The 11,642-nt window shown below is 51.4% G+C and overlaps 1 non-coding gene across 1 annotated transcript; it reads left to right on the forward strand.

The window, feature by feature from the left end:
• The first annotated feature begins 11,567 nt into the window (after positions 1–11,567).
• Trnas-uga (transfer RNA serine (anticodon UGA)) lies at positions 11,568–11,640 on the forward strand. Its single transcript has one exon. It is a non-coding gene; the product is annotated as a tRNA-Ser (tRNA).
• The last annotated feature ends 2 nt before the right edge of the window (positions 11,641–11,642 follow it).

Consider the following 11,642-nt stretch of genomic DNA (forward strand, 5'->3'; position numbering starts at 1 on the left):
TGGGAGGATGGGTGGGTGGATGGGTGGGAGGATGGGTGGGTGGATGGGTGGGTGGATGGGTGGATGGGTGGGTGGGTGGATGGATGGGCGGGTGGGTGGGTGGATGGGCGGGTGGGTGGATGATGGATGGGTGGATGGGTGGATGGATAGACAGACAAATGGTTGAGGTGAGTGACTTACTCCAGGTCACACAGTCATGAGGCAACTCATCCGGCTGCTGCCTCAGGGCACTGATGGATGCGTAAGAGCTCGTTAGAGAGAGGCACTTGGGCAGAGGGACTGCACAGGAAAAGCCTGGACTTGGGCAGTAACACAGCACAAATGACACTGGGCTCGTGTCCTCTTCTGGTGACTCCAGCAGGGTCCTGAGGAGAAGGGATTGGAACAGAACCTCACTGAATCCTCTGGAGCAGAGCCAGGAGGCGGAAGAGGAATTAGGGCCCCACGTCAGGCAGGAGCAGGCCCAGCCCGGGGGTCTGGCCTCAGAGGGCCAGGGCTGGCCATATTTGGTTTTCAGAGAACTTGGAAGCGGCTGGCACACTCTGAGGCCCACGCACAGGGCCACCCACAGTCTCTGAGTCAGCGAGGCAGCGAGGGTCAGAATTGGGGGCCCCCCGGTCAGGGGACTGGAGCAGTGGTTCAGAGCCTGGCTTCAAGAGTCAAAAAGATGTGAGTTCGAATCCTGTCCGAAAACTGGGGAGTGCGTGACTCTGGGCTGGGGCACCACTTCTTAGAAACTGTAAAAAAATAAAATAAAATAGTGTCAGAAGGAGCCCGGATGTGTGCTGGCCTCTGCTGAGTGCCCTGGAGGCATGGCTGGTGTCATTCTTATCACCATACACAAATACTAATGTCCCTACGAAACAAGTCACGTGAGACCTGTGTCTGTCACCTACCCCACAGTAGTGGTAACTCCAAGCCTTTGCTTCTGGAGTGCCCTCCACCCACAGGCCCTCTCTCTCTAACCAACTCTTACACGTCCTTCAAGGCCCCGTGTGCGATATCCAAACAGTGACCTCCTGACTGTGAGCCTGGATTTTCAGATGAGGATACTGAGGCACAGAGAAGTGTAAGAGAAAGAACTAGAGAAGCCTGGAATCCTAGCTACTTGAGGGGGCTGACATCAGGAGGATCACAGTTCAAGCCCAACCTGGGCAAATAGTGCAACAGACGCCCCCCACCCCACCTCCAAAATAACCAGAGCAGAATGGACTGGTTTGCAAGTGCAGAAGTCCTGAGTTCAAACCCCAGTCCCACCCAAAAATAATAAAAGAAAACCAATGTAAGCTAGGAAGTCATCCCCATTTCACAGATAGGAAAACTGAGGCTCAGAGAAATGACACAAGTTCCTTGAGACCTCGGCCACCAGTCAGAGGAGCAAGCAGTGCCACCTGACTCCCATTCCAGACCTTTCTGTCCACCAGAGTGAGATAATCCTCCTCATTATAAGAGGGGAGACTTCACCTCTCCTCTCACCCCGAGGCAGATGACTGGGATAAAGAGATTAATCTCCGAAAATCCTGAAGGGATCAGGTGAACGAACAAGCCGTGCCCGTTCTGAACCAAGTCCACCTGATGTCAGGCCCTGCCTGCCCCGTCAGATGTCGTGGCCCAGGGACCACGACCTTGGCAACACCTCCCCTGCTGTGGAATTTCATGTCCCACCAAAGTTACCTCCTAGGCTGGGGGACACCGTTGACAGCGTTTTGTTATTCATCCCAGAACGCTCACCAAAAGGAGAAATCAATGGCTGTTTTCTGCTGTTACTTGTGTCTTACAAAATTCAAGGGCGAGGACTAATGTCCGAATTCAGCAATTTCCAAAAACGACCCGAGTGAGTAACTCAGCGCAGTGTTCTAGATTTCTCTGCGGGGTGACCCGTGAGAACCCTGTCTCAGGTGGCATTTGGCCTCAGCTCAGGTAGCTGTTTTGGGTTGAGAGTCACAAAAAACTCTTGTGGCTTCCTTCCTTTGAGGACAAAGACTTACTGGACAGATTTAATGGGTTCTGGGGGTCACATAGTAGACAGAGGGACAAAGGGACAAGCCAACCACCACTGCTGGAAAGGACAGGAAAGTTCCAAAAGAAGGAAATCAGGTATCTCTCTTCTCTCCCTCTCTCCCTCTCTCCCTCTCTCCCTCTCTCTCTCTCTCTCTCTCTCTGTCCCCGCTCATTTGCTCCCTCATCACCTGCACACAGTCAGGCCTTCTCCTGGTGGCGGGGACCAAGCTGGCCCATGGCTCCCAGGTCTGAGCTCCCAGGACTTCAGCAAGCAGACACCCACCCAGGCCCAATGTCAAAGGACAACACACACAAATACCAGGGAAGGGTCTGATTGGTCCAACTGAGTCCCATGTCTCCCCCTGGACCAATCAACTGAGAGGTCTGTAACAACATGGCAGCCTCCATGGGACGGTCATGGTTGGAGTCAGAGGGAAGCAGAGCCAGGCAGGGGAGGTGGTGAAGAAGACGTTGGGTGTCCTGACAGACATGCAGCCATGACACTTGAAAGAGTGTCAAGTGCCGGAGGAGCGGCTCAGGTGCTAAAGCGCCTGCCTTGCAAGCAAAAGACCCTGAGTTCAAACCCCAGTGCTGCCAAAAAGAAAAAGGAAAACAAAATGTACCACAGGCACTGAGGGGAGAAAGGCACGACTCGTGGGTGGAGAAATCACGCAGAGCTTCCTGGAAGAGGCGGCGTTTGAGCTGGGCCTTGAAGCTGAGAGCAAATTGGAACACCTAGAGCTTCTAAACGCCATCTCAGATTGCTCTGCAGTCACAAAGCCCTGAGTTCAAATCCAACCCCCACCAAAGAAAATGATTTTGTTAATACGTTTTTAATGTGTGCATAATAATTGTACATATTTATGGGGCACAGAGTCACATTTCAGCACACAGATACGATGTGTACTCTCCATGCAGGAAAGTGAGCACACCTGTCACTTCGGACATATCTCATTGCTTTGTGCAGAAACATTTTATTTTAGCTGGGTATGGTGGTGCATACCTGTAGTCCCAGGACTCAGAGGCGGAGGCAGGAGGATCACGAGTTCAAGGCTAGCCTGAGCTTGTCTCAAAAAAACAAGGACAAGCCAGGTGCTGGTAGTCACGCCTGTCATCCCAGCTACTCAGGAGGGAGAGATCAGGAGGATCATGGTTCAAAGCCAGCCCTGGGCAAATAGTTCAAGAGACCCTATCTCAAAAAACTCTTCAAACAAGAACTCGTGGAGTGGCTCAAGGTGAAGCCCCTGAGTTCAAACCCCAGCACCGCAAAAAACAAACAAACAAATCAAGGACTGAGGATATATCTTCGTAGTACAATGCATGCTTAGCCTGCAGAGGGCCCCGAGTTCGAATCCCATCACTGCCAAAAATTTAAAAGTAAACTTATTCTACTAAAATCAGTGTAAACTCACAGAAAATAAAGACTGCTTCCAAATCCTTCACTTCCACCTTCACCTAGCTGTCCCTAATATTTTATCCTCTTAACCTTATAATGACCAAAACCGGGAAACCCGTTCTGGTATCACAGAGCTTTCCTGAAATCTGCCCATCTTCCTTTTGGTCTCGTCCAGACACGATGTGACATCTTCTTCAGCTCTTGCAATCTGTGACGGTTCCTCAGTCTCCCTCTTCCCTTTTGACCTTGGCCGTGAAGAGTCCTGCTCAGTCATTTTAAAGAATATCCCTGGATTTGAACGGTTCATGGTTTTTCTTCTAATTACACTGAGCTTATGGATTTTTGGCAGGAATATCAAGGAAGAGCTCTTCGTGCCCTTCTTAGTAGGTCAGCTCAAGAGCCATGTCCTGCCCGTATGACTTCTTACCGTCATGTGACTGCTGATCACAGGGTTATGGAGGTATCTGCTCGCTTGCAAAGTGCTTTTTAGAATTAGTATTGTGGGGGGAGACGCTTAGGACCTTAAAAAAGTGTATAAATTTCTCACCATGTATAGCTCTTTTTAAAAAAGTGCTATCAAATGCCATACCTGCAGCCAGGTGTGGTGACTCACACCTGTAATCCCTGCAACTCAGCAGATGGACACCAGGGGAATCATCATTCAAGGCCAGCCTGCGCCAAAAGTTCAAGAGACCCCATCTCAAGCAATAGCGGGATGTGGTGGGGCACACCTGTCGTCCCAGATACTCAGGGAGCATAAATAGGAGAACGGTAGTCCAGGCAGGCCTGGGAATAGATGGGAGACCTCACTGCAAAATGAACTAAAGCTAAAAAGGGTTCGGAGCTGGGTGTTGGTGGCTCACGCCTGTAATCCCAGCTACTCAGGAGGCAGAGATCAGGAGGATCTTGGTTCAAAGCCAGCCCGGGCAAATAGTTCAAGAGACTATGTTGAAAATACTGGTCACATAAAAGAGCTGCTGGAGTGGCTCAAGGTGAAGGCCCTGAGTTCAAAACCCCAGTACTGGAAAAGAAAAGAAAGTGTTACCTCTGACCTTTATTCAGCAAAGGTCGCCTGGGTGTGTACCACCTGTCAAGCCCTGTGGGGTGGACAGCACGGATCGCATGTGTGTGCCTCAGTTGTGTGTCTGTGACCTTAAGGGCCTTGACATTTCTATCTGTAAAATAGGTCTAATTAAACCTTGCTTCCCAGAGCAGCTGAGGCTGTGGGGAGCCGTCCGTGATGCCCAGCAGGCTGGCCCTGGCCTCACCTGCCCCTCTCTGCAGTCTGTTCCCATCCTGCCTCTGTCGTGCCCTGGGGCTTCTGTCTGTCCTCACTGACACGCCCTCATCCTGTTTGCCAAGACTCAAGTGTGATGTCACTTCCAAAGGTCTGGAGACAAGGAGAGCCCTGGAGAAACGGACACTGTCCTTCTGGAGCCTCTGTCTGCAAGTTGGGGGCTGCCCCGAGGTGCCCAGTGACCCCTGGGGACATGTGGATGGCAGACAGGGGGTCCTTCCTCCCCTGGCGGAAACAAGTGGGAGAGGTAGGAATCGCCTCCCTCCAGTGGTGTGGTGCATTGGCTCTAAAGAGGCCACAGTGGACACCGGTGGCTCACGTCTGTAATCCCAGCTACTCAGGAGACACAGATCAGGAGGATCGCAGTTCAAAGCCAGCCCAAGCAAATAGTTCAATGAGACGCTCTGTCAAAAAAAAACCCTTCACAAAAATAGGGCCGCTGGAGTGGCTCAGGTAGGCTCTGAGTTCAAGCCCCAGTACTGCAGAAAAAAAAAACCAGCCCAACTCCACAAAGCTAAAGAAGCCTGATGATGCTCTAACCTCACTTTTTTTTTTGAGGCACTGAGATTTGAACTCAGGACCTTGCACTTGCTAGACAGGTGCTCCACCAATAGAGCTACACCCCCAGCCCTCCAAAAGCACTCTTAATTTGTGTCAAGAGTTGAAAGACACAGAGAGAGCTGGGTGTCAGGTGGCTCACGCCTGTAATCCCGGCTACTTGGGAGGGTGAGAGTGGGAAGATCAAGGTTTAAGATCAGCCCAGGCAAATAGCTCCTGAGACCCCCATCTCCAAAATAACCACAGCAAAGAGGACTGGAGGTGTGGCTCAAGCAGTAGAGCACCTGCTTTGGAAGTGTAAAGTCCTGAGTTCAAACCCTAGTCCTGGAAGGAAGGAGGGAGGGAGGGAGGGAGGCAGGGAGGGAGGGAGGGAGGGAGGGAGGGAAGGAAGGAAGGAAGGAAGGAAGGAAGGAAGGAATGGGCTAAATAATGGCTGTGACTAAAGTCAGCCATTACAGCCAGCCTCACTCCTCCAACCTGGGATTACAGGCGTGTGTGCCGTCATGCCGGGCTCCGTTGCTTCCACCCAAGATGGCACAATGATCAAATGACAAAAGTGCTTTGGAACCCCGACAGGGCCCTGTAAATATCAGCTACTCTCACCCTGTGGCCACAGGGCCTATTTTTAGGACCTATTTACCCTGCGCTCAGAAGGGAAGTTGACAGTCCCCGAGCTCCGACACCAGCCCAGCCAGGCCTATTTTTCTTCAATACAGGACACTCCCCTGGTCCCTGGCCCTGTCCCCCTTGGTCCATTGCAGACATGCATTTCCCTGGGGCTGTGTCCTATGGGACGAACAGTAGTCTGTAGGCTGGGGTCCTGTCCAGCCAGTACCTGAGTGACAATTAGTGACAAGCTGTTTGTCAACTTTATTGCCTTCTTCACTTGGGCCCCTGGGAACAAGCAAGCAGCTCTTCTGGAAGGCCCGAGAACCTTTCAGGTTCAAGAACTGACCCCCAGCCCCGTCCCCAAGACATCTGTGGCTTTTAATCGCACTCTGATCCCCTGAGATCATGATTAATTAAAGTTATCCGTGGGAAATACGTTCCAAGGTCCCCATGGATGGCTGAAAGCTCAGATAAAGTGTGTATTTCTGGAAATTTCTATTTCATGATTGCGGAGTGGCCAACTGAAACCACAAAAAGTGCAACTGTGAATAAGGGGGGTACAGCACATACCCTGGTTTGGGGTCTACGGTGAGGCCCAAGACTGTTTCCAGCACGTTCCTTAGGGATCCACATTGAATGCACAGCTCTAACTGACCGGCTCACCTGGAGGTCTGGAGACCGGAAAAAGCATGTTTCTTTGGTGCTGGGAATCGAACCCAGAACCTCTCATGTGCTCAGCAGGCCCCACACCCTGGCCCCCAGAGAACAATTTCTTTTTTTCTTTTTCTGTTTTTGGCAGTACTGGGATTTGAACTCAGGGCTTCTGGATTGCAAAGCAGACACTCTACCACTTGAGCCACACCTCCAGTCCACTTTGCTCAAGTTATTTTGGAGATGGGGTAGCTCAAACTATTTGCCCGGGGCTGGTTTCAAACCGAGATCTTCCTCATCTCTGCTTCCTGAGTAGCTGGGATTACAGGCATCAGCCACCAGTGTCTGACTCAGAAAACAATTTTCAGTGAAACAACAATGAACTTGAGGGGACCCCTCTTCTTTCAATGAAATTTTTACAATCTTGATACCACTTCTGGTGACGGCCTTCCAATAAAGTTCCCTTTTTGCATGGAGTAATCCAGGGAGGTTTCTAACATTTACAAAAGTTTTTTGGTGTTGTTTTGGTTTTTTGGTGGGACTGGGATTTGAACTCAGGACTTCTGGACTGCAAAGCAAGTACTGTACCACTTGAGCCACACCTCCAGTCCATTTTGCTCTGGTCGTTTGGGAGATGGGCGTCTTGAGAACTATATGCCCAGGCTGGCCTCAAACTGCTATCCTTCCGATCTCAGCCTCCCCAGTAATTTAGGATCACGGGTGTAAACCACGCCCTGGCACTTTATTTTGTTGTTGTTTGTTTGTTTTTTTGTGATGCTGGGGAGGGAACTCAGGGCTTCACCCATGCTAGACAAGGGCTCTACCACTGAGTCACACCCCAGACCCATACAGCCAAGGGGATCTCACAGCCCAACCCCCACCCCCTCACCTGAATCCAGTTCCTCCAGCTCAGAGAGACCCACCTGCTTCTTAAAGGGGCCAAGTCCCTTTTAGGGACTACAGTTCACGCAACCCCCCTACAATAAGACAGAAGAAGTCCCTCCCCAGAGGGGGGCTTCCCCGTGGTCTTCTCCCCCAGAGAGAGACCTGAGGGCCCCCTTCCCTTCTGAGACCCCGCCCAACCCCTCAGCTGTCTTCAGCATCAATTAGCTAGTGACTAATTGACGCCTAATTGCCAATCTGCAGATGCACTGCTGGTTCCCACCCACCTGGCTGACAGAGAAAGGTCTTTTGTGAACTCACTTGTTCATTTGTTCCACAAGTGTGTCCATCCCTTTCATGGCCAGTCCCGGGGGCTCTGTGTTGAGCACGATCACTCAGACCCTGTCTCCAGGGGACAGACTGCGAGCAATAAATCATCTCACGTATAGCCTGCCGTGTTGGGGGTGGATTCAGAGCTCCAGCAGGTGCTCAGGGCAGGCCGTTCTAAGGAGGTGACATTGGAGTTGAGACCGGATTTACCAATCAGGTAGAGAAGCAGGCAAAGGCCAAGGAGGGAGGAAGCAGCACGGATTGTCACAGGGCCCCTGTGACATCCATGAAGCCCTAGGGGCTTCAGAAGCGAGCCATCAAGTCTGCCCGGGTCATTAAAAACTTGTAGCAAAACACCCCTCCCACTCCCATTGGCAGAGGCTGGGGGCGGGGCTTCGCCTTCTGGCTCCGCCCCCAAGAGGAGGAGTCACGCACCTGATTGGTCAGCTTCCAGAATGCTGATTGGTCTTCATGTACCTAGCTGAAACAGAGCTAAGAAACTTCTCGCAATTGCTTTAAGTGGGCGGGGAGGGGGAAGGACAGAGGGGACGATGAAAATAATGACCAATATAAATCTAATCGGAATTGTCACTATGAACCCCCGCCCTGTGTAATGAATATATCCTAATAAAAAAATTCTACTAAAAAAAGACTTGTAGCAAAACACCCCTCCCACTCCCATTGCTCCCATTGGCAGAGGCCGGGGGCGGGGTTTGCACCTTATGGCCCCGCCCCAAGAGGAGGAGTCATGCATCTGATTGGCCAGCTCCTGATTGGTCCTTGGTGGTAACTAGCGTGCTCTTATTTCTAGGTTCCAAATTCAGCTCTCTTGGCACTGGGGTGGGGAGGTGGGGAGAGAGGGAGCCCCCTGGGAACCACTGCCCTGGGGGGATCCAGACCCGGGCTTGAGACCTCAAAGAAACAAAAATGAGGATTGCCATGTGAAATTTCCTGATTTTTTTACATCTTAACGAGTTTTAAAAATGAATACTGTAGAGGCCAAACACAGCATTGTCTATGGACAAGCCCTAGCCTGTCAGCTAGGGAGCGGTGAGACTTGGTTAAATGCCTAGAAATAGAGGCGAGGCAGGGGAGTCAGAAACATCCACCACAGGCACACATTGAGCACCCACTGTGTGCACGGCTGAAGGTTAGGTGCTAGATCGGGAGGTATGAAGAGCATTGGGAAACGGCACTCTTCTCCAGGAATGGGTGGGCAGACCTCAGGAGAGCTGGATTCCAGTGCTAACTTGCCCTCCTGTAATTGGTGTGTGTCCTGTGTTCATCATCTCTATGGAATTAGGCACACAGCCTATGCTGACGTGAAGTTAACTAAATCCAATGTAGGCAGATTGAGGGCCTGGTTAAGGAATTTGGGCAAAATCTGATAGGTAGTGGGAGCCACAGAAGGTTCTTGAGCAGGGGGGTAGCATGCAGAAAAGGCAAATGTAGCAGGCCACCTGTGCAGAGAGGCACACACCATCCAGGTGTGGTGCAGTGAGGACCCCAACTAAGGTTTATGCAAATCAGATCTTACCACCTGTGGCTCGGACACCTCCCATCGGCCCCAGCAGCCCTGGCAACAAAGTCCTTCTTTCTTACTATGGTCACTGGCAGAGCCAGCTTCAAGGGTGTGCGACCCGTGCAGATGCACAGGCCCCATGCTTAGCTTAGCGCTTTGCTGCCACCACCTTGAAATTCATAATTTTGAACAAAGAACCCCATGATGTCATTTTGTAGCCAGTCCTGTGTGCACAGGGGCCCTTCCCAACTGGCCCATGTTCCCCTCTTTGTTCTCTTCCAAACCCACTCCTTCCTCACCCTTCAAACTCCAATCACATTGGTTCTCCATCAGCTCCTGGAGGTGTTCCAAGTTCTTTGTTCGGCAAATGTCTCTTTATCCTCCAGATCTGAGCATAATTGTCTCCTGAGAGACACCTCCTGTCACCTCCTAGGATTACTTATTCAAAACAAAACTTTAGGGCCGGGTGTGGTGGTACAAGCCTGTCATCCTCAGCTAATCGGGCGGAGGAGACAGAACGATCCAGGTTCAGGTAAGCCTGAAAAACAAACGACAAGCAAAAAGACTGGGGCAGGGTTGAAGGCAAACAGCACTCGCCTGCATTCACAAGGCCCTGGGTTCTAGTTCCAGTACCTCTAATTAAAATGACAGGTCAAACAAAGGAGAGAGAAAGTGAAGCCATCTCTCGACCATCTTGGATCTCCTCTTCTGGGTGAGTGGAAATTTCCAAGAAGCTCAGACCACACACCCAGCGCATCTGCTCGAGCCCTGGTCAGGTCCAGACCCTCTTCCCAGCAGGAGAACAATTTCAGAGACACATTTTATAGAACCAAGCTTTAGTCTAGAGGAAGCAATAATGAAGGTATTTCAGACCTCTGTCAGCCACCCAGGCACAGGTGTTTGGGGCTTTGTGCTTATAAAGGTTTGTTGAGTGAAAACTCTACAACCAAATAAATAAAACCATTTCCACCACAAGAGATAAGAAAAAGGGCCGGGATATGCCCCCAAACATGATAACCCCCCACCACAAATGGATTTACCCTAGCCAGGTAAGATCAGAGACAGCGTAACTTCTAGGTGGTTCACATTAAGCTGATCTCCATTTCCTATACCAGAATCTGAGCTAAGCTTTTTAAGTTTTTGGTGGTACTGGGATTTGAACTCAGGACCTCACGCTTGCTAGGCAGGCGCTCTACCACTTGAGCCACACCTCCAGTCCTTCTGCTTTTATTTTTGGGATCGGGCCTCATGCTTTTGCCTGGACCAGCCTCAGAGGATGATCCTCCACCTCCCGAGTGGCTGAGATTACAGGCACGAACCACTGCACCTGACATTTTTTTTCCTCATCATAGGTTAGGACCTGCCTCACAATGCTGTGGGGAAATCCATGGGCCGATCCATGAGAAATGCTTAGCACCAAGCTCAGAAGGGACATCGTGTGTACTCGGCAATGACAGGCTGACAAACTCATATTGCCAACAGGGTCAACCTACTTAATTCAACGCGCCTCTTTCCCCCATCCATCACTATTGGGGTGGAATCAACAGGGCTTTAGCCCAGTGCCTGGCACTGAACTTGATATTCATTAGCGTTTTCTATTATTATTGAGGTGGAGGCCAGGGTGAGCACCCCCAGCTGTGGCTCCAATCATTGCCTCTGGCTATTATTAGGCTGAGTGTCCTCATCGCAAATCCAGATGGGGAGTGAGAAGGGCGGACAGGGCCGGGCCTGGCAGGCGGGCGACTCACTGGGAATGTGGCTGGGAGGCTGGGTGAGGGTTTGGGCCCCACCCCGCCTGCAGCTGGTCCAGCAGCAGCCACGTCTACACTTGGCTCTGAGGCTGGTGCTCAGCGCTCCCTCCCATCGTGGCCGCCTCCTCTGGGAAGGTTTGCAACCCCTTCTGCAGCCTCAGCACTTTCTGCCCGGCCCAGGGAGGCCAGGCCCGCACAGGGGCTCAGAGTCAGACGCTGTCCTCTGCAGCCTGCAAAGGGGCCTCCACCTGCTGGAGGCATGCCTTTTTTTTGGAGGGGTGGTGGGGAGCAGTACTGGGGTTTGAATTCAGGGCCTAAACCTTGAGCCACTCCACCAGCCCTTTTTTGAGATGGGTATTTTTGAGAGAGGGTCTTGCAAACTATTTGCCCAGGCTGGCTTTGAACCTCAATCCTCCTGATTTCTGCCTCCCGAATAGCTAGGATTACAGGCGTGAGACACTGTACAGGCCTGGGAGTTCCCCTCTCTGAACCTTGGTTTGTTTATCTGAAAACAGATATAATCTTAGCATCTACTTCATAGGGCTGTGGTGAAGGGCTGAATGGAGAGCTGGTGGAGTGGCTCAAGTGGTAGAGTGCCTGCCTTGAAAGCATGAGGCCCTGAGTTCAAATCCCAGTACTGCCAAA

Source organism: Castor canadensis, chromosome 18, assembly GCF_047511655.1.
Source record: "Castor canadensis chromosome 18, mCasCan1.hap1v2, whole genome shotgun sequence".
Lineage (NCBI taxonomy): Eukaryota > Metazoa > Chordata > Mammalia > Rodentia > Castoridae > Castor > Castor canadensis.